Source organism: Oryctolagus cuniculus, chromosome 19 (assembly GCF_051225735.1).
Source record: "Oryctolagus cuniculus isolate XC-2025 breed Fujian yellow rabbit chromosome 19, ASM5122573v1, whole genome shotgun sequence".
Classification (NCBI taxonomy): domain Eukaryota; kingdom Metazoa; phylum Chordata; class Mammalia; order Lagomorpha; family Leporidae; genus Oryctolagus; species Oryctolagus cuniculus.
In genome coordinates, this window is record NC_142885.1 from 18404446 (window position 1) to 18416030 (window position 11585).

The 11585-nt window shown below is 43.2% G+C and overlaps 1 long non-coding RNA gene across 1 annotated transcript in view; it reads right to left on the reverse strand.

The window, feature by feature from the left end:
* The window catches only part of LOC149120369 (uncharacterized), a 50017-nt gene extending 40249 nt beyond the window's left edge, over positions 1-9768 (reverse strand). Inside the window, exons 1-2 of the long non-coding RNA XR_016226390.1 lie at positions 9605-9768; positions 9348-9499 (exon numbers count right to left, since the gene is read on the reverse strand). This is a non-coding gene — a long non-coding RNA (uncharacterized LOC149120369). The remainder of the gene's footprint in view (positions 1-9347; positions 9500-9604) is intronic.
* Between the last annotated feature and the right edge of the window lie 1817 nt (positions 9769-11585).

Consider the following 11585-nt stretch of genomic DNA (forward strand, 5'->3'; position numbering starts at 1 on the left):
ATTCTGGGTTCAGGGGCCTAATTCCTTGTGCCTTCTCCCTCTGCTTTCCCAAGCTGCTTAGCAGACAGCTGGATCCCACGGGGAATGGCCTCTAGGAGAGGCAGGCACTGTGGGGTCAGGTGAAGCCACTGACCATAGTGCCAGCATCCCATATGGGTGCTGGTTTGAGTCCCAGCTGCTCCAGTTCCAATGCAGCTCTCTGCTGTGGTCTGGGAATGCAGTAGAAGTCCTTGTGCCTCTGCACCCATTCAGGAGACCCTGGCGATTCTCCTGGCCCCTGGCTCCTGGCTCTGGATCCCCTCAGCTCTGTCCATTGTAGCCAATTAGTGAGTGGACCACCACATGGAAGACACCTATCTCTCTCTCTCTCTCTCTCTCTCTCTCTCTCTCTCTCTCTCTTCCTTTCCTCTCTCTCTCTCTCTCTGTGTAACTCCTAATTTCAAGTAAAAAATCTTTAAAAAGGCAAAATTCTTTTTAAAAAGGAAAACATAGCTCTAAATAAAATACTACATCAAGGCCAACTACTAGAGCTTATCTAGCATTTGATACTATATGCACTACATGCCCTACTAACAAAGAATTTGAAAAGGAGTTTAACTCAGCCTTAGAAAAGGTTTTGGTACCCATTCATTCTCTTCTTCCTTACAAACATTCTGTGTGGTATGATTTCTGAATTATACATGAGGAAATCTTTGGAATTTATTTATTTAGACACTTATAAAGCCATTCGCACAAGGACTTGAAACACCCGTGATCTACATGGTTCTCCACGGAACACAGGTCTGCTTCCCAATCTCCAATCTCCATAACTAGCCTTGCATTTAAAGTATGGATCATGTTTGAAATAGTACAAATCCTGTATTCCACAAAGCAAGACAGAATATAAAGGTAGCATCCGAGGTCACTGTTGACATTTTCTACGTGCATGTTATCCTGTTGGTACTTTTTCTCTCATTTCTCAATGTTAGATACAAATGGGGATGGAGAAAGTTCAACTACCCCTATGTGCAGATGACATGATTCTATATATAGGAGATCCAAAAGATTCCACTAAGAGACTCTCAAAACTCATAGCAGAGTTTGGTAACGGGGCAGGATAGAAAATCAACAGCCTTTGTATACACCAACAATGTCATGGCTGAGAAAGAACCTCCATGACCAAACCTGTTCAAGTAGCTACAAAGAAAATAAAGGACCTTGGAATAAATTTAACCAAGGAGGTCCAATATCTGAGAATCGCAAAAGATTAAACAAAAGAATAGAAGAAAACAAAAAAATTGAGATGCTTCTGCACTACAAAAGAAACACTCAGCAAAATGAAAAGGCAAATAACAGAATAGACAGAATTATCTTCAAAGTATGCAACTGATAATGGATTAAGTACCAGAAACTTTCAAGAAACTCAACAACAGCAAAACAAACCACGCATCAAGAAATATGCAAGGGACTTCAACAGGCATATTTCAAGAAAGGAAATCTAAATGGCAAACAAACACATGTAAACATGCTCAGGATCACTAGCCATCAGGGAAATGCAAATCAATACTACAATGGCCTTCAGGATGTGGGGGAAAGACACCCTAATCCACTGCTGGTAGGAATGTAAACTGCTACAGCCACTGTGGAAGACAGTATGGAGATACCTCAGAAATCTGAAGATAGATGCACCATATGAGCCAGCCACTCCAGCCCTGGGAATATACAAAAGGGAAATGAAATCAACATACAGTTATCTCTGCCCTCATATTTACTACAGCTAATTACAAGAGCAAAGATAGGCAAGCAACCAAAATGCACATCACCTGAAGACTCAATAAAGACATTATGGGCTATGTACACCATACATGCATGTACAGACGGCACAGCCTGGCTATTGTGCATCCTGCTGCAATGAGCATAGGCCTGTGAAAACCTCTGCCTACATAATGATTCGTTTCCTTCAATATGTTACCAGTACTGTGTACATCCATACAGTTTTCCATGTTGACAGGACTTGTTTCACATGAGAAATTGTATTGCTATATATGTATATATTAAGGAATACAGACACCAGATCAATAAACCCAATTTTACCTTCAAACACTAGAACAGCAAAGTAAATCTTAAGAAAGTGGAAGGAGGAAAAATATACAAACTGATATAAATCCAACGGAATAGAAAATATCACAACAGAAATTCAGTGAGACCAGAATACTATTCTTGAACACTCAGTGACATGGACAAAACGTTTATCCGCAGGAAACAAGGGAAAAAAGGGAACAGACTCAAGTGACTTCACAAAAGAAATGACAGAGAGGACACGATTACCTAACTTACCAAAATAATCATCAGAAAACACTATGGAAAAGCCAAAGCACAAGGATTTGGTCAATGTTGATACAGTGTGGACTGATTGTCAGAAAGACACAAACCACTAAAACTGAATACAGTAAAACAAGAAACCCTAAATACACTTATAATTTGAAAAGAGACTGCAGTAGCAGGGAAACAAAAATAAACAAACAAAAAACATGAAGAAAAGTCCAGGACCAGATGGCTCTACTGGTGAGAACTCCCATTTAAAAGATAATTATAATCTGTTCTTTGCACACCCTTCCAAAAAGGAGATGAAGAGGAAAATCCTTCCATATTATTCCATCAGACCAGCATTATCCCAACATCCCAAACAAGCACACATCCTCAAGAAAATGGCACAAAAATATCCATCATGAATGTGTCACATACCTCAACAAAATATTACCAAATGCCATCCGGAAGCACGACCAAAGCTTAGCACACTGTGTGCAACTGAGAGTTACTCTGGAATGCAAGGACGGCTACCATACATAAGCAATTTATCCCAGAACAGAACAAACATGGGGAAAACTCACAAAGTATCCCAACAGACACAGAAAACCTATTTCACAAAACCTTCATTACTTTTGAGGTACTAAAAACAAATCATCCAATTAGGACAGAAGGTACACCTCGGCCTGACAAGGCTCTTTCATGAAAAACCCACAGAGCAGTAACATCACACCCAATGCCAGGAACCCGAAACAGTCCTCCTAGACCAGGACACAGACACGCACTTTCACTCTCATTCCTCCCGACAACACTCACAGGTCCAGAGCAGGGAGGCTGGGCCCTCCAAAAGCAGACAGACAAGAACACAAGGCCGTTCCGGGAGGAGACCCAGCCACCTCTGCTCTTGCACAGCTGCTCGCACCCTGGGGACCCTTCCAGACTGTCCGCACAGCACAACTGCGACTCCACCTGAGCCTTTGGGACCAAGAGCAACAGGCATGCCTGCAGCCAAGACCCCAGCGGGAAGCCGCAACAGCCACGCATCACTCACCTGCAAGGGGGCCCGGTCTCCTGGCGGGATAGAGGCCTGCCAAAACCGTTGCTTCTGGAAGGGGCCGAAGAAGAGAAACGTGCGTAGGAAATGGCTTGGCAGCCTCGGACACGCAGCCTCTCCTGATGCCGGCCTGACCCTGGGGCTGATGGGTCAGGCTTAGGCTTGACCACCAGCGTCGAGGATGGCTCCTCACATCATGGCTTGTGCAGACTCTCGGGCAGCAGCAGACATAGACGCTACTCCTACCCATGCGCCAAGGTCAGAGGCAGCCATGTCAGAGGGTGCACTTCCGGGTCAAAGTGCAGGACGCAGGCGCATTCCCCACTGGCCGTTGCCATGGCGCCACATCTGCGCACTGCAGCATCCAGGGACAGAAGCCCCAGGGCCACTTCAGTCCCGCTGCTCCAGACTTTGACCCAGAGAGGCAGCTGCTGATTGCCCAGGTTCTCCGGATCCTGCCTCCCTGCCGCTCAGAGTCCTGAATGGAGCCCCTGCCTCCTGGCTTCTGCCTGGCCCACCGCTGGCCATCAAAGCCACGTGGGGAGAGAAGCAGTGCAGGGGCCATCGCAAGCACTGTTCTCTCTCTGAGTGACAGTCTATATGGGGGTTCACCCCTCAGGTGTCTACAAAGGCCAGCACTGGGACAGGCCGAAGCAGAAGCCAGGGACTTTTTATCTGGTGCTCCATTCTGGGTTCAGGGGCCTAAGTCTTTGGGCCGTCTCCCTCCGCTTTCCCAGGCGTCTTAGCAGACAGCTGGATCCCAGGGGGAACGGCTTCCGGGAAGGGCCGGCACTGTGGGGTAGTGGGTCAAGCCACCACCCGCAGTGCCGGCATCCCATGACGCCAGAACGAATCCTGGCTGTTCCACTTCCAATGCAGTTCTCTGCTGTGGTCTGGGAAGGCAGTAAAAAATGCCCCAAGTCCTAGTGCCTCTGCACCCATGAAGAGACCCCGGGGAAGCTCCTGGCTCCTGGCTTCAGAAACTCTCAGCTCTGCCCATTGCAGCCAATTTGGTAGTAGACCAGCAGATGGAAGACTCCTTCCCTCTCTCTCTCTTTCCTCCCTCCACCTTCAACTTTCAAAATAACTAAAGAAACAAACTCAACCATCCAGTGATCTAATACCCAAGGAATGACAAATTAAAATGACAACCTGGAGAAAGAGTGCCTTGGATAACAGGACAGAGTCAGGTCCCCAAAGCACCAGACTACGCATTGTTTTTGGTCAGTGTTCATTTAAATATTTTTAAATTAAAGTAAAGTAAGATTATTTCATCTGGAATCCCAATTTTAAGCTTTTTGCTGCTTTGTGCCTCTGACTTCCAGCAGGGTGAGTCTTCCCCATGGAAGGTACAGGAGCAGAAATCCATCTGCCATAAGGGCTGTCCTGTTACTTTCCTCAACACATGCACTTGCCCACAGGTTAAGACAAACTGGTGCTAAAGAGAAAACAGAGTATTGGGCCACAGTTCCCCCCAGCTCCTCCCCACTATCACGCCCTTTCCTGCACACACATCCACATTTTAATAAGGACAAAGACTACTTAAAGAGAACGTTGGGTGTACCAGGTACTACCGCAAGTACCTGAACATATTTATCTTCACAACAAACGGATGAAGAAACCACGATTATCTCCATTTTGAGGAAGCGGCAGAGAAGGATGAAAGATGCCATATAACTCCCCTAGAAACAGGTCAAGCCACGGACTGACCTCAATTCAGACTAACACCAACTCAGGTCCTTTCCATAATGTCACAGGCCCTCTGCTCCCTTCTGATCCAAACCAGAAACACGTTAACCAGAGTGATGAGAAAAGTCCTCTAAGTAACCCTTGTTTCCACCAGAAGTGGGGATTAAGGATGTAATATACTGGTCCATTTTACCACTGCATCTCTCTGTCTGTGATGGGGGCTCGGGCAGGGGTTTAGAACTCCCTGAATATGCACTCTCTGCCCAACGATCTGAAATAGAAGTTTGAGGAAAACATGTAGAGAGGCATTGGCTTCCCTATGCAACTGTGTTCTTAACGCTGCATTTTTTGCCTGTCTCCTTTTCATAAAGGCCACGTGCAGGAGATATCCTGGCTGACAGTCTGTAAGGCAGGTTTTGGAAGACAGTTTCCTTGTTCTAACAAGTAATCTGATTTTCCTAAGATGCTACTGTACCTATTAAAAAGAAAATGGGGGAAAAAAAGTAAATGCGTGGCATTTCTTAATGAGCACTATACTTCATGTGTTGTACTATGCGAATTAATGGTAAAACTAGTACTCAAACCGTACTTTATACTTTGTGTATCTGCGTGGGTGCAAACTGTTGATATCTTTACTTAGTATATATTAAGTTGATCTTCTGTATATAAAACTAATTGGAAATGAATCTTGATGAAGAATGGGATGGGAGAGGGGGTGGGAGATGGGATGGCTGTGGGTGGGAGGGAGGTTATGGGGGGAAAAGCCTCTATAATCCAAAAGTTCCACTTTTGAAATTTATATTTGTTAAATACAAATTTAAAACATATACATAAACAAAGCTCAAAGCATCGCAACGACAGACTGCAAGACACAGAACAGGGCAGTTACAATCAAAACAGCATGGTATAAGCAAAAAATTGACATATAGACCAATTGAACAGAAAAGAAACTCCAGAAATCTGTGCACACATCTACAAACAAATTCTATTGGACAAATGAGCTAAAGATCAATCCCAGCTGCAAAGGACAGTCTCTTCAAAAAATGGTCCTGGGAAAACTGGACCTCCACATGCAGAACTATGAAAGAAGACCCATGCCTTACACCTTATACAAAAACCAATTAAAAATACTTCAAGGAACAAAATTTAAAACCCAATCTCATCAAACTACTAGAGAACATTGGGGAAAACCGAAAGGTATTGGCATAGGCAAAGATTTCTGAGGAAAAAGATCCCAGAAGCACAAGCAGTAAAAGCAGAGACAAATATGATTCCATCAAGCCGAGGAGCTTCTGCGCTACAAAAGAAACACTCAGCAAAGTGAAAAGGCAACTGAAAGAATGGGAGAAAATACTTGCAAACTATGAAACTGATAAAAGATTAATATCCAGAATCTATAAAGAGTTCAAGGAACTCAACAACCACAAAACAAAAAATCCAGTTTAGAAATGGCAAAAGGACTTAAACATGCATTTTTTCAAGTGAGGAAATTCATATGGCCAACAGACACTTGAAAAAATGCTCAAGATCACAAACCATCACAGAATTGCAAATCCAAATGACAATGAGGTTTCACTGCACAACAGTTAGAATGGCTCACATACAGAAATCAGCAAACAATAAATGCTACTGAGGATGTGACAACTATGGGAACGTAATCCACTGCTGGTGGGAACATAAACTGGTGAAGCCATTGTGGAAGCAAGTAGAGATACCTCAGAAAGCTGGAAATAAATCTACTATATGACTCAGCAATCCAACTCAAGGTGATTTACCCCTAGGAAATGAAATCAGCAGATTTGAAAGGATTATTTGCACCTCCAAGTTTAGTACAGCTCAGTTCACAATAGCTAAGACATGGAATCAATCTTGATGTCCATGAACTGATGACTGGATAAAGAAATCATGGCCTATATACACTAGGTAACACAACCCATTGGGGATTACAGAGATGCTGTCTTTAGCAACAAAATGGATATAATTGGAAACCAGTGTATTTAGTGAAATAAGCCATTCTGAAAGGACAAATACCATATGTACCCTGATTTGTGGTAACTAATACAGACCTAAAGGGTAATGGGTAGGAGGGAAACTGACATTCTGTGATAGATGATTTTCTACAGTGTTTTTTTTTCTTCATATTGTTCTCTACTTATTGTGTGGTTAAACATATGAGTATATAGTTAACAGAAAATAGATAATTATTAAGAATTAAGAGTGGTAACAAAAGAGGGAATGAGCAGAAGGGTGTGAGAGCCGGATGGAGGGATTGTAGCATGGGAAGATGTATCAGTATGTGTTGACTCTGTATAGAAGAAATGCAAGAAATTTGTACACCTGACATAAAATTTAAAAAAAAATAGATAATCCTCTAACCAGACTAACATAACAAAAGAGAAAAACTCTACAGTAAGTGAAATTACAGATGAAAAGCAGACATAATAACCAACATCACTGAAATACAAGGCTTCAAAAGAAATTACTATTCAATATCATATGCTAAAAAATTGGAAAAAACAGGAAGAAATGGAGAAATTCCTCAATAACAAATACATATAAACTACTAAGATTAAACCCAGAAGACACAGACATCTGAAAAAGACCCTTTAAAGCCAATGAGATTGAAGCAGTAATTAAAAATTTTCCAGCAAACTCCAGGCACTAAAACTCCAGCAATGAAAACTGCCTGCATTACGACTGAATTCAATAAAATATTTCAAGAGGCACTTCAACACTTCTCAAACTGCTTCAAAATACTGAATAACACTGAATTTTGGCAAACACTTTTTATGAGGCCAGCATTCCTTTGACACCAGGAACTACAAAAGACATGAAATGCATAGAAAATTGCCACCCTATATCCTTAATAAAATAGATGAAAACATTCTCAATAAAATTCTAGCCAAAATAAAAAAAGTCCAAAACCACATGGTAAAGCTCATATATTACCTTCAATTGGAATTTATCCCAGAAATGCCATGGGGGTTCCACATTTGCAAATCAATAAACATAAATAGATCAAAATCATGAAAGAATAAAACCATACTGTCAGGGACAGTGCTGTGTTCTAGCAGGTTAAAGACACGACATGCAGTGCCTGCATCCCATATGGGTGCCAATTCGAGTCCTGACTGCTCCTCTTCCCATGCAGCTCCCTCCTAATGTGCCTGGGAATGTGGCAGAGGATGCCCCAAGTCATTGGACCACTGAAACCACATGAGAGACCAGGAAGAAGGTCCTGGATCCTGACTTTGTATTGGCTCAGTTTGGTCATCGCAGCCATCGGGGAGTTAACTAGCAAATAGAAGACCTCTCTCTTTCTTTGCCTTTCTTTTTCTCTTTGTTTCTAACTCTCTCTGCAACTCTTTGATTAAGCTTTGTAGAACTTCCTTCTCTCTCTTACTTGCTTTCCTCTAAGGTGTGTTCCAATCTTCACAACTTTGAGGTGAATGCATGCATATAGCAGTACCAAGAGGGAGTTAATGCTCTGAAGTGCCTGATTGTCAACAAGACATCCACTAATGGAAATAATGCATGTGAAAGAAAAGTCAACACAACACTTTTCTTGTGAGAGAGAAAAATGAACTGGGCTGGGCTACCTTCCATGGAGTTCTCACTAATCTAGCCGGGGTATCCAACACATGTACATACAGAGCTGAAGAAAAGTTTAAAGGAAGAGAAAATATACAAATCCAAAAAGGGAATATTTTAATGTGAAAACAAACTTACATTAAAACAGAGTCAAGAGATCTTCCTGCTTTGCAAACTATTTGGCTTAAAGAACAGCCATATTTAAAACGTGATTCCATTAATTTTAAACCAGTGTACATTCTTCAGACTACCATTTTGTTTACCAGAGTACTGGTATAAATAACAGTGCAGTCATCATTATTTTCCCTCTGGCATCTAATAAATAAATGACTGGCATTTACCCCACAGCATGGGATGCAAGATGTGTACATGGATGTTGAGTAAAGCTTTATGCACTGATTTAAATTAACTGTGGACAGCCAGGTTTAAGTTCTTAAATATTTTCAAGGCTCTAAGCCATATATTTATTAATTTGCATTCTAGAGTGAAGACTGGTATCTGAAAATATGAGAGTAGTTTTCAGCAGAGATTTGTAACAGGATTAATGAGAGCTGTGAACTGGAGTGATGGTGGGGGAGTGTGAGTTGGGATAATATAAATGCAACATGCTCTGGAACATGCTGATGTGGGCAAATCATGCTAAACAGCTAGGTCTGGTCCAGTCCCATGCTTTCAGCAAACTATACTTTCTTATAGCGAAGCAGGATTCCCTATGATGTTCACCTACCTAGAAAAGCAGCAGGCGAGACAGTGCTGTTGCTTCTTGAAACCATGACACTGATCCCTGTCTTCACAAAGGGCACGGAGAATTCCACCACTTCAGAATGCTCCTCATTGATGTTGTCGAGCCCACTGCCAGGACCGCTTTGTGGTAACCACCTGGAGGTAAGGCATAAAAAGAATGGCACCTTTACATGTTCTTCCCAACACTTCTGACCACAGGCCCCCATTAGAATGGGAGGCCAGGGTGGAAAGGTGACTTACTTCCCCCAATCACTCCAATCCACATATTGTTGACATTTTTGTCATGCTTCCCTTTGGTCACCAGGTAGAAGTCATAGGTAAACTTGACCATCCAGGAGAGCTTCTTCAGGATACCAATGCAGAACCCCTTGCAGCATTTCTTAAAGTTCATCCCCTTGTTAGCTGAATTGCTGCAAAGAAAATCCCAAGACCATGGACTGTTAGTACTGGAAGACTTGTCTAGTCATTAGCTATACTCTTCTACTAGCTTTGCGAAGTTGAAGTTCAAGAAGGGAAGTAACTTTTCCATGGACGCACACTGAGCTCATGGCGGCCAGAGGAGCAAGTGTCTTTAATTATAGCGGTTACTAGCACAATAGCTAATGTTTACTGAGAAGTTACTACACTGCAGTTAGGCACTGCACTAAATGCTTTATACCATTTGCTGGATTGAGCTCCCTGATGTTTCTCCAAATTAGGTAGCATTTGTACCTCTACACAACAGGCAAGAGTTACTAACTCTTATTTTTAAACATTTCTAACAAATTCAACTTCTTTTTTTATTTGACAGATTGAGGTAGGCAGTGAGAGAGAGACAGATAGAAAGGTCTTCCTTCTGTTGGTTCACCCCGCAATGGCCACTATGGCTGGAGCTATGCTGATCCGAAGCCAGGAGCCACGTGCTTCCCCCTGGCCTTCCATGCAGGTGCAGGGCCCAAGCACTTGGGCCATCCTCCACTGCCTTCCGGGCCACAGCAGAGAGCTGGACTGGAAGAGGAGCAACCGGGACTAGAACTGGCACCCATATGGGATGCAGGTGCTGCAGGGGAAGGATTAACAAAGTGAGCCATGGCACCAGCCCCCACATACAACTTCATTAAACCAGAGTTTAGAAATCTGATCTAAGTTGAGTCATAAAAACTTATTGGAAAATGGAAGAGAAGAAGGTGTGAAATTCTCAAGTAAAGTAAGGTTTTGCTTCATCCTCTAAGTACGGAGGCCTGAAACCAAAGGGAAGAACTGGAAGTGCCTAGATAACTCCTACGATCATGGGGTTCTACCCCATGCCCGAGTCCACAGAATTAACTTCTCACACTAGGCCCGACTATCCATGAAGGCTCATTCGTACTATTTTTTCTTCCTAACAACATGGCTTGATGCACAAAAGGTCAAACTTTTCAAGAGTAATATCCAGGACTGGGGGAAAAATCGCCATTAAAACAGAGACCATATTGCCAGTGGAAAGCCTATCTCCTGAGCTGCCAGGGTCAACCTCACTGTTTTCTACCAGGCACCCTGCTGTACTCTCCCCACCAACTCCTAGAAAAGAACACCCACACGAATCAGAAACGTCTTTGGTAAGGAAGGAAATGATGGTCTTCCCCACTGACAGCAGAAAGTCTTAGACAAGCAGGCAGGAAGACCACAGCCTCTTCAGGGAACAAACTTGCTTACACTGGAACATCCCAGTAGCTCTACCCTCTACTTGAATCACACATGCTACAATGTAGATGCTCCATCTGTAACCTTACATTTTGAGCACAATCACACACAGGACTATCGTCTAAGCACTAAAATAATGTTTGAAGACACTCAACTTCATAGTAGGTAAGTACATTTCTATCTCTTAGTTTAAAAAAGAGGTTATATAATACTATAAATAATAATCACAGCTATGTAAAAACTAATGAGTTTAATGCCGGCACACCAGGTTCTAGTCCCGGTCGGGGTGCCGGATTCTGTCCCAGTTGCCCTTCTTCCAAGCCAGCTCTCTGCTGTGGCCAGGGAGTGCAGTGGAGGATGGCCCAGGTGCTTGGGCCCTGCACCCAAGGGGAGATCAGGAAAAGCACCTGGCTCCTGGCTCCTGCCATCGGATCAGCGCGGTGCGCCGGCCACAGCGCACCGGCGGTGCCGGCCATTGGAGGGTGAACCAACGGCAAAGGAAGACCTTTCTCTCTGTCTCTCTCTCTCACTGTCCACTCTGCCTGTCAAAAAAAATCTG